The following is an 18,641-nucleotide window of genomic DNA, read 5'->3' on the forward strand; positions in this document are numbered from 1 at the left end:
AGGTTGCTTAGCCGCACGCCCTTGACATATCTCAGGCAGCATCTTTCAAAAGTACCATCAGCATCATGCTGGGCTCAAGCTAATTATCCCCATCTCCCAGCAGGACACTTGGCTCAGTCCAGCACAGTGCTGACCCAGCCACACTTCTGCCTCCATGCCTGTATCTGTGTCTGCCTGTCTCAAAGCCTGGGCAGGCACCAGCTGAGCATTCCTGCTTCCCCCCACTCCTCAGTTCCTTGCCGTTCCCAGATGGGGGGCTAGCAAAACAACTGCTGTGGAGATGAGCACCAGTCCAGACCAAGACTTCATGTCTGCTGGCACAAAGGCTGTATTCCCTGGGAGTAGCCCCAGAAAACATCCCAGGCTTTCAAGGGTATTCTTGGTGTCTCCTGGCCATTCTCTCTGCCTAGGACAGAAGTGACATGTCAAAGAGCTCACAACTTCCCTGTCTGGCAAGTCCCATCCCACAGGCTTCCCTTGGGCTATCACAAAAATTTTCCTTCCTCTCTTTCCTCCTTCATCCCCAGCTTGGTGCTATCTAGCCTTTCCTTAGCATCACCCACTGGAATACTTGCTTATTCCTCATTAGGCTGACTTTTGGTCTGCAAAAGCCACCTTCTCATACTTGATAGGTTTCATGAAAATTCTGCCAGACCTCCTCATCCTTTCCATGCTGAAAGCTGTGTCCCCTTAGCATCTGCCCTGCACTGTCACTCCTCCTGGTCAAACAGACCAGAGGGTGGCAGAGTGGTCTTGTTAAGTTAGCTGGGCATTAAGTGGCAAGCTGGGTTCCATGTCTTCTCTCCCCACAGGGTCAAGGCCAGCACAGAGCCCTCGCAGGGCCCTCACAGGAGATGGGGAAAGGGAGAATCTGGGAGACATGACAACCATATGGGATGGGGCCAGTCACCCCTGGAGCAATAAATATCCCTGGTGCAAGCCACGAGTCATTGTGCCCTTGTTAGCAAGATCCAGCTCATTGCACCTCCTGTGTAATCGCTTTACAAAGCTGCTGATGTCAAATTAGCCAAACATCAGTAAGCAGGGAATGTGGTCGTCACATTCATCCCGTTAACTGGTAGCTAATTATCTCATTGTGCCTCCCATGTATTAATTGCAAACTAACTCTTTCCTATAGCTCTACCAGTACCATTTGAGCTTTAGGAAGGATCAGCGCAGCAGATGCATTTCTCCAGCGCTTTCCACACTTCTGTACCTACCCTCTGAGTTCCAATTGCAGTATTGAGGAGCTGGCCCTCCTCAGTTAACAGCACTAGGATTTCAGAGAGCAGCTTGCTGCACTTGTACTATGGCCCTTTTGCCCTCTCAGCTCCATGAGGGGGTTATGGGATGCTGCCAGAGTCCCTTTGAAGGATAGAAGAGCATGATGCAAAGCCAGGCTCTGGGTGCTGGTGGCAGAGCTAAGGAGCTCCAGGCTACAGGCAGCTGCCAAGCAGTTGGTGCAGGCAGCAAGAACCTTCTTGCCCCATGGGTTGCAGGTAACTGTGGTTACAGGGAAGGACAAGGCATCTAAACACCCTGTCCTATGCAGAGTTTCTTATCCCAGAATCATAGAAAGACTTGGGTTGGAGGGGACCTTACAGATCATCTAGTTCCAACTCCCCTGTCAAGGGCAGGGACATCTTCCAGTTGACCAGTTTGCTCAAAGCCCCATCCAACCTGGCCTTAAACATTTCCAGGGATAGGGCATCCACAGCTTCTCTGGGCCACCTGTTCAAGTGCCTCAACGGCCTCACAGCAGCCAGGGGATACAGGGCTGGAAATGCATGACAGAGCAGAGGAATAGCTGCTTTCTGAGTCTGGGAGGTGCTGGAAGGGAAACTTCAGAGATGTTTCACCCAGCTGCACATGCTGTGTCCAACACCGAGGACAAAGCAACACGAACACTGCCAGAGACGTGCAACTTGCCTCCAGGACATTCCAAAATGGAGCTCCATGCAAGGCAGCAGGGCCCCACAAGACGGGCAATGCCCCTCAACCTGATTTCTCAGCCCCAACTTGCCCTCCCCACCACCTTGTGGTGCCCATATTGTGTCTGATGACTGATTGATGCTCCTGGGCCCCCCAAATTTTGGAATGGCTGTTTTCCCATCTGGGCCAGGAGTGAAGGTCTCTCCAGGGTGTGCAAATGGTGACATGCTGGAAGGAAGAAGCTCTGAGAGGCAGGAGGGGAAGGACTCCTGAAAGCACCAGTGATAATTAAGTGGGCTTCCTGCCAGACTCTCCAGATGTTTAATTAATACTGTAAGACCTCTGCTCATGTGGCTGGTCCCAGTGTAAAAGGCTCCCCAGCTCAGTCTCATCTTGCCTGTGTGATGGGATGGAGGCAGCTGGAGGGCTGCCGGGTTTGGAGCTTTGCCCACTGGCCCTTCTCCTCTTGCCTGATCTAGGTAACCAGTATCTCTGCCTGCTGGGGAGCAGTGGGATACAAACCTCAACATGCAGGCCCAAAGGGAGCTGCAGCAGAGTTGTATGCAGTCTTTGGGAGACTGCTATCCCACTCCTGCTCACTACACTTGGTCTGGTTTCCAAAGGAGTCATGAGGATTAACAGCATGTAGGAAACGTCCCTGGAGGGAAAACCAACGCAATCTGGTAAAATCCTGCCAGCCATGGTGCAGCTTGCCATGAAAACACCTTAGCTTTCTGCTCTGCATCTGCTGCAAGCATACAGGAGCACAGTGGTGCTGGGGGAAAACTCCTGGCACAACATGGCTGGTCACGGGGGACTTCCCAGGGCAGGAAAACAGGCTCAAATATTGCAAGCTGCAAAGTCACTAAGGAAACCTTGGCCGCTGCACAAGCAAAGATTGATAACAAGAAAGTTAAAAGGAGGCCCAAGACACATTTGCTCCTCAGCTACCCAGCCGTTTTTGATGGCTGGAGAGCTATTTCCCTCCAAAATGGCCACAGAAAGAGATCTCATGGAACCAGGTGGATACAAAAGTCCTCTTCTGACAGAACAGGTATTGCAAGGCAGACAGGGGGTGTCTGCTGTGCTCTGCCACAGGCCAGGACCAGTAAACTCTCAGAGTTGTGTAAGGTGACCATCACATACATGCAGGGATGGCAAAAGTCTACCCTGTCAGTGTCTCCTTGAGAAAAAAAGGGAGCTACATTATGATGAGGATAGCCATAAAAAAGAATCGAAATAAGAAAAAGAGCCAAAGAGATGTATCATGTGCAGGCAGAACAGGAACTGGTTAAAGATGCCCTTTCAGAGGCTCAGCACCGGCACATTCCTCCTCACAGAAAAAGACCTGTGAAAGTCAGCTGGGTAAAACTGCAGGGCACAAGAGGAAAGGGGACAGTCTTCACATACTGAAAGCTTGTCCAACTGAAGAATTTAAAAAGATCACAGCCTCTGGTAGGTTAAACGTAAATGCACAATAAGACAGCAAGAAAACCACATGAAGATCAATTTGCTGTGACCATAAAAATGAATGGTCTCCCTTTCAGCCACAGAAGCAGCAGAGTCTGCAAGACCATGAACTCACAGAACCACAGTATAGGTCAGGTTGGAGGGGATCACAGACGGCCATCTGGTCCAACCTCCACGCTCAAGCAGGATCCCGTAGAGCACATTGCACAGAATTGCATGAAACAATTCTGAAATATCTTCAGTGAGGGAGACTCCACACCCTCTCTGGGCAATCTGTTCCAGTGCTCCATCACCTGCACAGTAAAGAAGTTCTTCCTCATGTTCTGTAGAACTTCCTGTGCATCAGTTCCTGCCCATTGCCTCTTGTAGTGTTGCTCAGAACCACCAAGCAGAGCCTGGCTCTGTCCTCTGACATCCTGCCTTCAAATACTTATAGAAGTCAATGAGGTCCCCTCTCAGTTGTCTCTTCTAGAGTCTGAACTTGCCCAACTCTCTCAGCCTTCCAGTTAAGAGAAATGCTCCAGTCCCTAAATCATCTTCATAGCCCTCCACTGAATCCACTCCAGGAGCTCCATGTCTCTCTTGTCCTGAGGAGCCCAGAACTGGACACAGTTGTGTCCACTCTAGATGTGACCTCACTAGGGCTGAGTAGAGGGGTAGGACCCACTCCCTTGACCTGTTGGCAATGCTTTTCCTAATGGACCCCAGGACACCATAGGTCTTCCAGGCCACAAGGGCACACTGCTGTCTCAGGGACAGCTTGTTTTCCATCAGGATCCCCAAGTCCTTATCCTTCTGCTTTCCAGCTGGTCAGCCCCCAGCCTGTGCTGGTACCTGGGGTGATTCCTCCTCAGGTTCTGGAGTTGGTCAGTTGAGGGCAAGCTCCCAGCAGCACAAAGCAGATGACCATTATTATTCAAACACACTGCAGGCGGGTTTGGAAAGGTTCCCATCCGGCAAGTTTTCTTATGGCTCACCTTGAAACAAACCCGAAGGCGAGCAGCAAAGTGACCCCTAAAGGAACTGGGGTGGTGGCAGAAGAGCAGGGAGGGTTTCTCCCTGTTAGAAATGAACAAACAGACTGGAATGCATGGCAAATTTCTCAGCAGAACTGCAGAGCCCTGCAAGCAGGGAGCACAGGGACCTGCACTGCTCAGTCTGTTCATGCATGAATTACGGAAGGAGGTGGACAGTGAGGTGACAGTTTCTGCCAGCACTATGTGTTTAGGGTGACTTGATTTTTAAAAGCTGCCAAGAGGTCCAACAAAACTGCTTATCAATTAAATAACAAATGAAATATAGGGTTGAGGAACAGAGTAGCAATAAACTGTTTGGGGCACTGCCTGGCTCATGAGCTGGGTGCTGCTCTTTCACATAACAGAGAGAAGCACAGGAGTGGTACCTGTTTTCAGGAAATAATAGGACTATCAGAACATAATAGGAAAACACCAACATCACAGTGCCACAATGTAAATCTGTATCCATGGACTGTGTGTGTGCTTCTACTCTCCAAATAGAGACAATCTGGGTTCTGGGGAAGCTTCTGCATCATAAGGAATCAATTCAGGTGGGACACGGCTGCCTGGAAAAGAGATTGTGTACAGCCATGGAGAATAATAGTTTGTAAAGGCATGGAGAAGGTACAGACAAAATAAATATATTCTTCACTGTCTCACTACAAGGAGAGGTCAGCAGGTGAACTTGCCATTCTCCAGCAATCTTGGTGTTTGTGGTAGGCTGAAATATTATTTGGGAGAGGGAGCAGGTTTTGCTGGGCATTTCCTAGCCGTGGGCTCCACTACTTGGAGGAGCTCAGGTAGTGAGCTTGTCTTCTCTCCGAAATGGGTTTCTGGGGTCCAACTCATCTCTGATGTGTTCAAAATGAGACTGGGCCATTCTTCAACAACTCCTTCTCAAGAACAACTGTATCCTTAAGGCCAGTGGGATGCAGGAGGAGAGAGTATCAGGACCAGTGACTCCAGGTGCTCATGTCCCTGCCTTCAAAAGAAAGGGGGTACCTGATCTCCCCAGGGCTCATGGTCTTCCCTCTCGCCCTAGGGCAGGCAGAGTGATAACATGCTGAAATCCCAGAATCCATCTCCTCCTCTTCAGGAATTTCACTCCACACATCCCACCAGCCTGCACAGATACCTTGCTGGCTCTACCCCAGCTGAAATTAGGTGCCCCCCTCACTCCCAGCATCATCCTCTACATCACCCAACAGACTGTACCTGAGACCTGCTACAGGCACCTGGCAAGTGTCCCCTTCCTTCATCTCCTGTTGGTGAGGTAGGCAAGGCTTCAGAGGCTGGAGGTAACAAGGTCCTGGTGACAAGGTGGAGCAAGTCTCACCATTTTTCAGTTAAAATGGATAGCACACCTACTCTCAGTTACAATGCTGGGCAGCTCACAGCAAACATGGTTGGCCATGTCTGTGATGAAACTTGTGCCAGTTTTTCCTGGACAGTAATGCCTGGATCAGTGGAGTTTGTGGAAGAAATTAAATGCAGTAGAGGTAGCTTCTGTGTGCCCGCCTGTTACGGAGACACACCACAAATGCTGGAGTTTAGGCTGAAATTCCTTAAATTAGCTTCTGAATGAGCTATTATTTCAGCACAGCCAAGCAGTCAGATGAGATTCTTGCCTTTGTATTTTGATGATTAAGGAGGATCTGACACGTTAGATGCTTCTGATCCAGACCAGAGCTTTCTTCAGCACTTAATCAGCTACAGTCCCTGTATAACTCAGCCCTAATATGGAGCAGTGAGAGGCTTCAGTTATTGATCAGAGGGTCCAAAACCTTTTCTGAAAAGTGGCCATCATCCTCACAGACCAGCTCGGGCCTTGTCAGGTTCATCTGTGGTGCTGGAGGCATGGAGAAAAAGCACTGTTTGTAGTGTGGCCAGGCGTGGTGTTCATGCACTTTCCAGGGTAGCACATTCCTCTCAAATTAGGGTTTTTCTCTCCTAGACTAGGTGTTAAACCTGGTGGTAGAAAAGCAGCAGATACTCCTGAGATGCTGCTTCTCAAAGAGGCAGGATACTCCTGATTGTCACTGTGCTGGGCCCAGAATGAGGTATTTCTCAAGCAGATCTGCACTCTTTTCAGGGCAGGGAGCACAGAGTAGACAGTACTGAGAAACTGTTACCTCCACCAGGCATCTCTCCATGTGCTGCAGTTCCTGGCCCTGCTGAGCTCCATTGCCAATCTGCTGATGAGGTTCTGCACTGTGCATTGCTGAGCTCCTTCCTCAGTCTCAGCTTGAGTATCCTGTGAGCAGATGCCAGCATCTGTTATGATCTGCAGAGCAATCACCTGTCTTTGGGAAAGCAATGACAAATTGCAGCTCTGAGGAACCAACTTTCCACATTACTTGAGCTCCAGCCTTCTCAGCTTGTTTACTGGGAGCTAAGTCCAACTTTGACACAGACCAGAGATCACAGCTGGCAGAATCAGACCCTGACAGCAGACCAAGTCCATGCAGGGTCCATGCAGGAGGTTTCATGTGAACACAAGCTGTTAGTCCCATGCTTCAAGGTCATTGGCAGGGCAAACAGTTTCTCACCATTTCCTTCGGAGTTGAAGTGCAAGAAGGGCAAAGACAAGCAACAACAGTCCAACTGCTGCAGAAAAGCATCCTCCAAAACAGAACCTGCAAACAAGGTACTGCAGGAGGCTGGAGTGTACCTGCCAACATTGACAGAAAGGTTCACATTGAACAGGGCTGTAGGAACCCCACTGGGAAATATTTTTCCACAGGAAGTCCATGAGATGAGACGCAACAGTCCATCCTGGGTCTGTTTGAGCGGCAACCATGGAAGGTGCTAGAAAAGCACCATTGAACCAGAAACTGAGCCAAAGGCACATAGGGGAGGCTGCAGCAAAACTAGAGCAGCTCCATTTTGAGATAGACACAACAGCAATGAGGAAGGAGAATTATTCCCAGAGCCACTTCACAGCAGACAGGTTGTAAATCCATCTGTTACTAATGCCATTAATAGCAAAGTGCCACAAAGAGGGGAAAGCCCCCAAAACTTCAGGGGTCAGGCACTGCAGAAAAGCACCTCTCCCCTTCAGAGTGACCACTGCTTCACTCCAGACACACAGTGCTGGAAGCAAGAGTAGGATCCAGCCCTGCAGCCCATTTAATACAAAACAGAAACATCTGTTTCTTTGATTAAAAAAAAAAAAAAAAAAAAAAAAAAACAAGAACAGCAAACAAACAAACAAGCCTCAGACAACATTCTGAGTGGCTTCTTGAAGATTTGGATTTCTTTCCTCTTTTAACAAAAGGTAATTTCAGGCTGATGAAAAGGCAGTAACGTGACACTGACTATACAAGCTGTCTACACAGAGGGAATGCAGCTGATGCCCAGGAACGTGGGGTGCTGCTCCAAGCCTTCCCCACATGCTGCTACCACATCATTGCCCCGGGCCTCAGTTTCCCCCCATGAAAAAGGATGCTGTTTCTGGAAAAGCAGGATCACGCAAGGAGGTGGCTTGGCAGCCACTTTTCCATGTCCTTGCAGCTCTCCGAGGACATTTCACAAGGCAAGGTTTCCTTCTTGGCACTTTCTTAGCTTCAGGAAAAGCCTCCAGCCTCACCCCTTGGCAGGGAGATTTCTCCCTTATCCTGCCCTTTAAGTCAGGCTGTCAGTTTCTGCAGTGACTCTGATTCTTAGGAGTCAGAGTGTAGCCCACCGATTCACTCCATTGTGCAGGGACTGGCAACAACCCTCCGTGACAGAGGCCACTGTCCCCATGTCCCTGTCCCGCTCCCAAGAGACACCCACCCTCTGCTACCAAAACTGAACATAAGAAATGCTGCAGCTTGTTTTTGTGTCCTTGGGTTGGTTTGTTTTTCCATGGGATATTTTTATTCTTGCCCCGATCCCTCTCATACTGGGGATTTAAAGTTTCAGCCAAAGTAATAAGAAGTAAAGAGCAAAGAAAGTGAATTGGGATCCAGAGCATTTCAATAAATTAAAAGGGAAAAAAACCCTAAAGGATAAAAAAAAAAAAAAAAGACACAGCCCAGCACGGGGGAAGCAAAGCAATCAGAGCAAAAGCTGTCAGCTTTGCCAGTTCCCGTTTGTTTGCAGATCAAATTCACTGCCTCTCTTGTCCAAAAGTAACAACTCCTAAGTCTCCCCCATGATCCCAAGGGAGGTGTTTCTGATATTGGAAACAAATCTATTTTGACACTCCTGATGCTGTTTTACCCAAATTGCCCTCTGTCAAGCTGCCTTTGGCGTTTCCCATTTGCACCACACCAAGTTCCTGGTTCAAGCCTGGGGCCAAGGTGACCTCAGGCAGTGCTGGCATCAGTCTGGGCTTGCACTCTCCCAGTCAGTGGTTCCTCCAAGGCTCCCTGCCACCAGGTCCCTCTCCAATCCATCCCTCTGGCCTTTGGGAAAACCTGGCCCAAAACAAAGCTTATTTGACAAATGAGCCCTGGATTGTGCACAGGGAAGGGTCTTGGTGCGGACTTCCAGCCAGCAATATCTGCTCAAATGTCCTTTCCCTGCAGCACCCTGAAGCCTCAAGTCTCCAGGAAAACCTGACTCTTCCCTGTTGGGGTTTGACTGTTAGACAAGGGAAAGAAATTAAAGAGCTTTACAAGCAAAAGGATGGAAAATAGCCCTACAATCCACTCTGGTTGCAAAAACCCTCATGGCAGCTTCACAATCAAGTATCTGACTAATTCTTACAGCCCTCTAGGTGGGAATTTCAGATGGTCCTGCCCCATCTGCATACCTAAAACTGCTGATCTCCATCCTAAAGGAGGCAAGTCTTGAAGCATCCTTGCCACAGCACTGACTGCCCTATGCAGAGATGAGAGGTTTGTAAGTCAAGAGTAGGAATGGTCTGTTTGGATGGTCCTCTGTATGTAGTTAACATATTTAAGAGATATGTTTCATGTACTAGAGATATCAATGGTACTGAATTATGCATGTTCTGAGAGTTCAGGTAGAGGATCATGGCTGTCCAGATTGTAAGAACTGAGCAAGATAACATTTGGCAGCGTCTTCTGGTCCAGCTGAAGACACAACAGCAAGAACCCTTGTGATGGAGGCTCCCATCACCACCAAACACTGCCCAGCTATCCTGTCCAGGGGATTGATTTCTCCACACAATGCTTATCCTATGACAATCCAAGTAAAATAATTTGTTGGCTGTTTTTTACCTTTATCACTGAGTGACTGCAATGTTTGAGATACACACCAACAGAGATTTTCTCCTGCACACACCCTTCTGGATGGTTGCCTTTTGCAAGTGCTGAGCTCAGAGCCTTTCAGAGGAATTGGGATTCTGCTGACCAGTTGCAGAACCAGCCTTGTTAGCCCATTTCCCATCCTGGTCTTCACTGTGTCTGCAAAGCAATAGGGTTTTGATCCAGGCTCTCCAGGAACCATTTGCACCTGATCTGCTTTTGTCACTGTCCTGCAACAGTGTGGATCAACCCCTCCATCTCCTAAAGTCTTTGTAGAGATGTGCTCAGCACCATCAGGACTGAGGCAGAGACCATAACGAGGGGAAAATTAAATCATGAAACACTTTTTAATTATCAGCATCCCAATTAGCTGACAGTGGTGGCAGCCAGCCACCATGAGGTGGGGGAGGAGGACCAGCATCCCTGCAATGCTGGTGCCTTGGCAGGCATTTAAGTTGTCTTCACCCTGCCTGGACCCACCCCGCTGCCCACTGCTGAGGGCTGCCATGGGGACACACATAGGGACACATTTCCCTCCTTTTCCTGGCTCTGAGACAGCATTTCACCTCTGCAGTCACTGGACTGAAGCTGTGGAGACCCATGCTGCCTTGTCTGCTTGAGAGCTGTACTCTCCTGGTGAGTTCCTAACAGCTGAGGGATAAGGAGGAAGCGGAGAAGTCAGTTTAATATCATTTTCCTTGTTATTATCTCTCAGCTTCTCCCCAGCAATTTGCTCAAACTTCTGTAAAACTCCTTGCCAAACAAGCCCCTGACCAAATAGGCCTTCATGTCTGCAGGACTCTATTTATAACCGAGATCCCATTTAGCAGATAAGCCCAGGGAATTCAAGCAGGATTTAAGCTGAGCAGTTATCTGTGACCAGCGGCCACAGTGTGCATAACGTTAGATTTACTGGGGAGGTGAAAGGCGGAGGGACAGGAGACCAAACAGCCTCCGGAGCAGCCAGCCAGAACCCCGAGGGACGCAATCACTGCTGGCACAGACACTGCTCACAGAGACTTCAGGAGAAGCCAAAGACAGTGAGCAAACCCCTTTCCCCGGGATGTGGGGAGCCTCCTGCACACCCCAGGATCCTGCATCACTTCTCCTCTCCTCCTCCATCTTCACACCACCTTCCTTCCCAGGCATGTATTTCTGGCAAGGTTTTCACTTGTCTTCCCAGATAGATATTACAGTCGAAGATGATGCACTTAACAGGGTTGTGAAATCTGCCATAAAGTTTACTGCCCTACATCAATATAATGCCCTGTAAAGTTAATACGGAGGTACCTATTTTATAACAAGAACAAATAAAAACATATCCCATTAGCCCCCAGCATCACGAGTTGCATTTCTGATGGCCAGTGAAATGGGTGGAGAATATTAATACAAATACGTATAGAGCTATGCACATGTACATGCACACATGCATGTACCTCTTTAAAAATTAGAAACTATTGGTTTTGGTCAGATGTTCTGCAGAGTTTGGAGGGCTTCATTTCTACACTGAAGGAGAGACAGGCTGCAGATCCAGAGATATTTCTCTGCTATTACACCATGTCAATTTTTCATCATCTCAGAGGCCCTTGTCATAGAAAAATGGGTAACTTCAAATTGATCCAAGGTCAAAGTTAAACACCTGGACATAAATGTGGCAAGGAGTGTAAAGTAAAGAGGAACCAGTTGCTTCCCATGTAAAGAAGTCACACCAGGAGCATTCAGGATGCTGAATTCGAGAAACACCTCTGGCCTCTCTAGGAAAGTAGGAGGCTCCAAGAAATAAAAATTCCCTCAGTATCTGTGAGTATTTCCTCATTGAAGAGCAGTGAGATGGAGCACTGTGCCCCTCAGCGGTTCTGTCCTGACAGCCACGGGGGGCAGCTGGGAGGCTGAGCATCCCTGGGAAGAAATGGGACTGCTGGCTGCAAACCTGGCGGTGCCAAGCTGAGCCCAGCCCTTCACCAGCACTAGCCAGGCTCCAGCCCAGCATAACCAGCCTGCATACCCTCAGCTCCCCTCTTCCCCTCCTCTGGCTGTCCTATCCAAAGATTCTGGCAGCAATATTGCTGATTTCTCCACTTGCAACCCCAGCATGCCCCTCTGGTTCAGCTTTGTTGCAGTTCTTGTGAGAACTAATGAGTTTTCCCAGGATCTGTCCCAGTGCCTTCCCCAGAGGCCAACAGCTGGCCCAGTAGCCACCTGGAAGGCACTGAGTGAGAGCTATGGCACTGTGGATAAGGGCACCCCAGGTTCCCAGTCCACCCAAGTTCCTCTCTGCCTAAGTATACCCACAGCATCATCCCCATCCATCTCCCAAGCAGCAAGTGCATCCCAAAGCTGGCAGAGGAAGTGTTGACCAAATCCTTCTCTCTGCTCCTTCTTGCCTCTTCCTCAGCCCCTTACCATCTCCATCCATGTGCCCAGGTGCCAGGTCAGCAGTTGGGATGCAGAAAGGCCAGCCTTCTTAGCACAACCAGTGTCCTGCAGGATTGCATCGAAGTCCTGGAGAGCAACGTTCCAGCTGAAGCTCAAATCCCCTTTGCCTGGGGAAGGCAACCTCAGGTGGGGGTAAGCCAAACCCCCCTGAACAGTGAGACATCTGCCACTGCCTTTTTTGCTGGTGTCCCCCATGCCCCGTGTCTTCTATCCCCCTGCTGTCCCCCTCCAGACACCATCCCTTCAGAACAGGCATTATTGTGGATATTATACTTTTTGGTCCTATTGTCAAGTGCTGAAAGATGTAAAATAAAAGATATTAAATACAATTAAAGAGTGGTAAGACTGTATCAACTAGGCTTGCAGAAGCGATAAGAGGTTTTGCTTATGTTCCCTTCATACGAAAGTCTGCACATGGCAAAGCCTGGAGAGCACAAAAAAGGGAACAAGAACAAAACAATACCAGCCCTGCCTGTGTCCAGTGTGGTAAATACAAAAAAAAAGTTCTTATGATGGGGTAAGCCCCCACTGAAAGCCTGAGAGATGAATAACATCAACCTGCAGCTGAGTAAAACATTAAAAGCCTCCGATAAGAAAAGACCCTGAGGAATTAGTTATACATCACCACCACCTGCTGGGTACCACGGGAAGGATCCCCAGCTGCTGCCACCTCGCCAGGCAAAGCCACCCCAAAAAGTGTGAGGGACCCATCCAAAAGCAGGTGCCTGTCTCTCTGTCAGGAGAGAAAAGCAGTGTCCTGTCGGCAGCCTGCGAGCAGCAGTTTAGAAGTGTGTGTGAAGCCAATCTTTTTTGTTAATGCATGAATCCCAGGCAAAATAACAGGCGGCTGGTGGAGGATGGGATTAATAAAGAGTTAAAGAAAGGTGAAATAATTAGGGTCCTGCTCGTGGGGCATATGGAGAATGGGGCTTGTCAGAGCAGCTTGCTCTAATTTTTCATGGAGATTACGAATTTCAGTGGAGAGAGATAATAGCGTTGCTGTAACGTACTTAGGCTCTTGTAAGCCATTTGATCTGCCCCTGCCTGACACACTGATTAATAAACCAGAGCGATAGCGAATCGACATGCCACATGAGACGTGCAGGAAAGCAGAAAATGAGGACATCCAAATGGGATTAAAGAAGGGGAACAACCTCCCAGAGAGGGTTTCCTGGGGCACCCCAAACTCCCATCCATCACACGTGCACGTGGGACGCAGGCAAGAAGATGTAACCCTCCTGGCAGCGGGGATGGTGTGGGCTGCACTGACCATGTGAGCACCCTGGCTGGGGGCAGCAGCTCTGCAGTATATCTGGATGCAGCCCTGTGGGATGTGCAGCTCAGTCCTTGGGCTGTTGGAGCTGAAAAGGCTATTGCAACCCTGGGTGTAAGGAAAGGTCATGCAAGAGCAGAGGCAGATTGTGTTTCTCCAGCCCCAGTGAGTGTGCATTGCCAGGACTTGGGGCTGGGGGATGTGCTGAGACTCCACTCCCAGAAGAGAACAGTGGATCACACCCAGCAGCTTTCTATCCCCACTGTCCCTTCACAAACTCAGATCTTCCTGCCTCAAAGGATTTCAAGCAGTAATTAGAAGCAGCTGCTATTGAAGGTTTACACCAAGGCCTCAGCAGTGGGCTGCCCTCCTTGCTCAGGAAGTTACACAGAGTTTGATAAAGGCATGAGAGATGACAAGGAGGAATTGGGGAGTGCTGTCCTGGAGATTTGGGCTGCCCCATCTCACCTTCCTGGCTGCCTTACAAGGACCACACCAGAGCTGCACCCACCACCTTGGTCATCAGCTCCCAGGTCCTGTCATCAAATTTCCCACACCACCCCAAGCATCCTCCCCAGACTGCTGGAGAAATCCCAAAACCAAGCTCTCTGCCTCTGCAGCTCTCCTGGTCCCCTCACTCCTGCTCTGGAAAGGGCCAGGCACTTTGGACAGAAATGCTTTTTCATCCAGAAAATGCCAGTTCATCAAAACACTTCCTAAGAAAAGGTCACTTCAGAAAAATTTCTCTTTCCAAAAACATTCTGGGGGAAAAAAAAAAAAAAAAAAAAAAAAAAAAGAAAAAGAAAAAAAAAGGCATGCGGCATTTTGGCTATCCTGTTTCCACAACTTTAAATGAAAAATAAATCTGTTCTCCCCCACCCCACCCAGGTGCCAAATGACTTCATTTGGAAATGCAAGATCGTTATCTTCCTTCAAAAAAAAAAAATCAAATAGAAAAGGGCAAAATCAAAAGAAAATCTCTGGAAAAAGTTAAAGTGAAACACTGTGCTGAGTCCAACACAGCAAGTGGGAGCTGGGCTGCACCCTGCCAGGTTCCCTGGGATGGCTTTCATCCCAGCTTGGGGCAGGACACGATTCCCAAGTCTTGACAAGAATCCCAGGACAGTGGAGGCGGTTCCCATGCTCCAAGGCACAGGCTTTGCAGGACACGGTGCCACAGCCAAACATCTTATAGCTCATGAGCTTGTCAGGGGCAGAAACGCCACAACTTGTGACATGTCAGAGCAGCAGAGCTTGGCAGGCTGAAGGTAGTGACAGGGCAGAGGGAGCACCAAGGGAAGAGGTCTCAACAAGGTGCAGAACAGCCCAGATACTGAGGTGGGAAGCAGGAGGCTGGTGTTTCTCTTACAGCCTCCCCACACGTGCTTGCAGTGCCCCGACATCATCCCCAGCCTTCAGCTGTTACAGTTTAGGCTGTATGGGGAGCGGGAATGCCAGCAATCAGGCATCCAGAAGGGAATCCAGGCTCGGTTCAATATTGAAAGAAGAAGGGCTTTGAAAGGAGTACACTCATTTCCCTGTTTCGTCCTTTGCCAAGAAAACCGGGGGAATGGAGGAAAGGGCGAAGGGGTGGGGGGAACAGTGGAAAAAATGTCTTGGCTTGGCCCTCTCTTCCTTTTATCTCGTGGGCAGCCTGCCGAGACAGGGTCTTCCCCCCGCTGAGCCCGCTGGCAGATCAAATGGAAGGAGAGAAGAGTTATAACCCCCCTCACTGAGGGCCCCTCCCCTCGAGGAAAAGGAAAGGAGGAAAGAGCAAATGGTCCTGGGATGCCAACAGTTCCTACCCCAGCTGGATGGGAAACATCACGAAGAGTCAGCTTCTCAGCATCCATGGGGGGCCAGGAGATACTCTCCTCAACCAGCACAGGGAAGCTCAGATGTGGTTGGAGGGAAGGCTGTGTCCCTGTGGAGGGGACAGCACTGTTCCACGGCCATGAACCAAGGGGGAAGGCCCCAGCAAGCATCTCCCCAGGGTCCAGCTGTGCCTGTTCCTCCATCGTGCCAGACCTTTCAGAGCCAGCTTCAAGCAAATAGCTTAATTAAATGCCTTTATTCCAAGGACTCCCTCTGTGTGTTTGTGTATTTCTGGATTAGCAGTTAATACAGTAAGAGGCTTTATTGCAACTAAATTGATTTCTTCACCTTTTTTTTTCTTCCTTCTGTATGCTGTTTCCCCCTCTTCCCACTCACCAGAGTTCTCCCTTGTCTCAGGGTTTCCCATGCAGATCCTCACCTTCACTGCCAGATGGTGCTGATAAGGGTGTGAAGGGGAGGTGATCACAGAAAGAACCTACCCAGAGAGATCTGAGAGACTAATGATGTTGGAGGTATTCTGGTTTTTTAGGGTGGGCAGGTAATTAAGTGAGCACTGGCTATGTTATCACATGGGGGAGAAGAAATCTGTGCCATGATCTGGGTGATTGCCTTGACAGGCATGGGTGGAACAGGTGGGGTGGGGGGGGAAATCTCCAACCATCCCCAGTCCAAGGACACCACATCTCCCAGGGCGCCAAGCCCACAGATCACCAGAGGGAAACCTCAGCTCCAGACCCAGCTGCAGACCCCTAAGCATTGCTTGGCAGGGACTGTGCAATCCCACCACCTTCTTCTTTCCACTGAAATTCAACTCCCCTACACTGTAATTAAATTGTTACCAACCTATAGTGTGTTGGCCCTGTGCTTAACTTGAAGGCTATGAATGCAACATAGCCATGTGGAATTAACATCAAGGAATTACAGACTTTGCTGCCCACCACTATCTCCAGACCATTCCAAGAACTCATGGTGTTCACACCTTCTTGATGTAGTTAATTAAAAAAATTAGCTAGGTTGGTAAATGCAGTCATTATCCAAGGTGGGATCTGGACACTACTCTGGACTTCTCAGGATGGGCACAGTCCTGTGCTGCACTTCTTCTCCTTTTCCTTTTCCTTTTCCTTTTCCTTTTCCTTTTCCTTTTCCTTTTCCTTTTCCTTTTCCTTTTCCTTTTCCTTTTCCTTTTCCTTTTCCTTTTCCTTTTCCTTCCATCTTTACAGCCTGCCTGCCTACTCCTTCCTGTTTTCCCTCCTTCAGTCTGTCCTCCTTTCCCTCCCCTTCTCCCCTTTCCCTCCCTCCCTCTTGCCCTGTGCCCCATGTCCTTGCAGTGGCTGGCAGGGCTGCCCTCTCCCCTTTCCCTCCCTGGGCAGCAGGAGCTGAAGCCATAATTAAACTTGGCTGGGAGGAACGTGAATCAAAAGGCTGTTAAAAAAGAAAAGAAACAAGGGTACCTGTGGGATTACGTGAGCCAGAAAAATGCAAAGCCGGCTTCCAGCCGCCCATAAAATAGATGCCGTCTCCTTTCCCATTGGCAGGGTTTGGCTGCACACAAAAGGCTAGGAAGAGGATTTTTATGGGAGTTATTTATAGCCTGGATGAATAGTGGTGTGTCTGCTGGCGTGTTTCTGCCTCTCAGCATGTACTGAGGGTGCCAGCCTCGTGGGGTGACACCACACTGGGTTTGGGATAGCACCTGCAAACCTGGATGTAGCCTTGAGACCCAGGCAGACCTTCCTGCAGGACTGAGTGTGACAGCAAAAGAGGAGAAATCAGGACAGGAAAGGGTGGGAGGGAGCAGCTTAGAGAAGCTGCTCTTTGCCCCCCAGAAGCTTCACCTTGGCCGATGTCACCATGCATCTGTGGGGGGACAAGCAACGGGGTGTTCCAGCACAAGAGCTGCCACTCCAGGACCATCCATGGGATATCCGTTGTTCCCCCCTTCCTAACATCTTCACTTCTAACCTGGCTGCTTTTTGTCTGTCCTGGTTTGATAGAGATATCTGAGAAGCCTTCCCCCCACATTTGCACCAGAAGCCAGCACAAAGATTCATCTCATTGTGAACGAGATCAGTTTAAAATCATCCCCAAACTCCACGCAAGGCTCAGAAGTTGGCACTTCAAGAAGCATATTCATTAAATAAAAGCAGGTGGGGGGGGAGAGAAAAAGAAAAGGCAGAGTGGAGGGGGAAGAAAAAAAAGATTACCTTGCTGAATTAATCAGGCTTCACTGTAATGTTCAGCCTCAGATTTTATTTCCTGTAATAAGCCCATTAATACGGGTGTCTATAGCAGGGGGCTTTTAGCAGCAGGCACCATTAGTGTAACGAGGAAGGGCTAATAGAATTTTATTGGAATTTTTACTTCAACATCACAGCCTTTTAAAACAGCTGTCTCAATAGGCATTATTATTCTGATTAACATTTAGACAGCACAAATCATAGTGATGCCCTTGGTGTCCCGCAGGTTTTATCATAATCATTTCAAGTTCTCGATGTGTCGGCTAGTCCTTTCGGGGGTGGGGGTGAAATTTTAGACCCCAGCAGAGGCTGGGGATCATTTCTCCTGTGCCAATGTATCAGCTACTTCTGAGGCGACCTGCTGGACTGTGACGGTACAGGGTCCTGCTATTACTGAAGAACAGTGGAAGCATCTGGAACTAGAAGAGATGATTTTTGAGGATCTCTGATCCCAAGGGGAAACTGAAAGTGGGATGGGAAGGGTTAAAAAGCAAACTGGCATCCTGGGCACCCATCCTGGCTTTGCACTCTCTCTGTTTCTTGCCCACATGAGAATTAAACATCAAATTTTTAAAATTAATTTTTTTTTTAATTGTGTTTGAGTGCACTAATGCAGGGGTTTGCTGCCCAGCATTGTTTTGGGGCTGGGGAACATTTTCCTCACATCTGCAAGACCTGTGCCAGGATGGGAGGTAGCCAGGTCTAAGCTGGAGGCACCTTCAAGGTGTCACACTGGGGGTGTGGAAAGGATCCTCTCAAAGCCCAGAGCCATCCTGGTCAGCTGATGGGGCCAGGTCTCTGTGTAACTGACCCTATTTGAGCCATGGGGAACCCGAGGCGTATGAGGAGGGGCAGCAATTTGCCCCCAGGGACAGCAGAGGCAGACCAGAAGTCCTGTCTCCCGTCCCAAGCACGTAGCCATGAGGGAGTGGAGGAGCTGCCATGACCTACAGACAAATGCGAGCAAAATAAAGGAGGTATTAAACACCAAAAGCAAGCAGGCTGCAGATGGACTTTTGGCTTTTATTTGTCAAGTTTTGTTTTACGAGGGCAATTTATGAGGACATTTTGTTGTGGTCAGGCATGTCAGTGTGCGTGGGGAGCAGCAGCTGGTTTATCCCTGCTCCGGCCATCCCCTGCGGGGCTCAAACCACCCTGGGGACACTGAAGCAGGTGGTTTGGCTTGGAGCCGGGCAGGGGAGCCCAAGGGCACTGGCAAGGCTGGAGACCTACTAATTACTTT

This window comes from Myiozetetes cayanensis, unplaced genomic scaffold (assembly GCF_022539395.1).
Source record: "Myiozetetes cayanensis isolate MyiCay16 unplaced genomic scaffold, myiCay2020 scf4, whole genome shotgun sequence".
Classification (NCBI taxonomy): domain Eukaryota; kingdom Metazoa; phylum Chordata; class Aves; order Passeriformes; family Tyrannidae; genus Myiozetetes; species Myiozetetes cayanensis.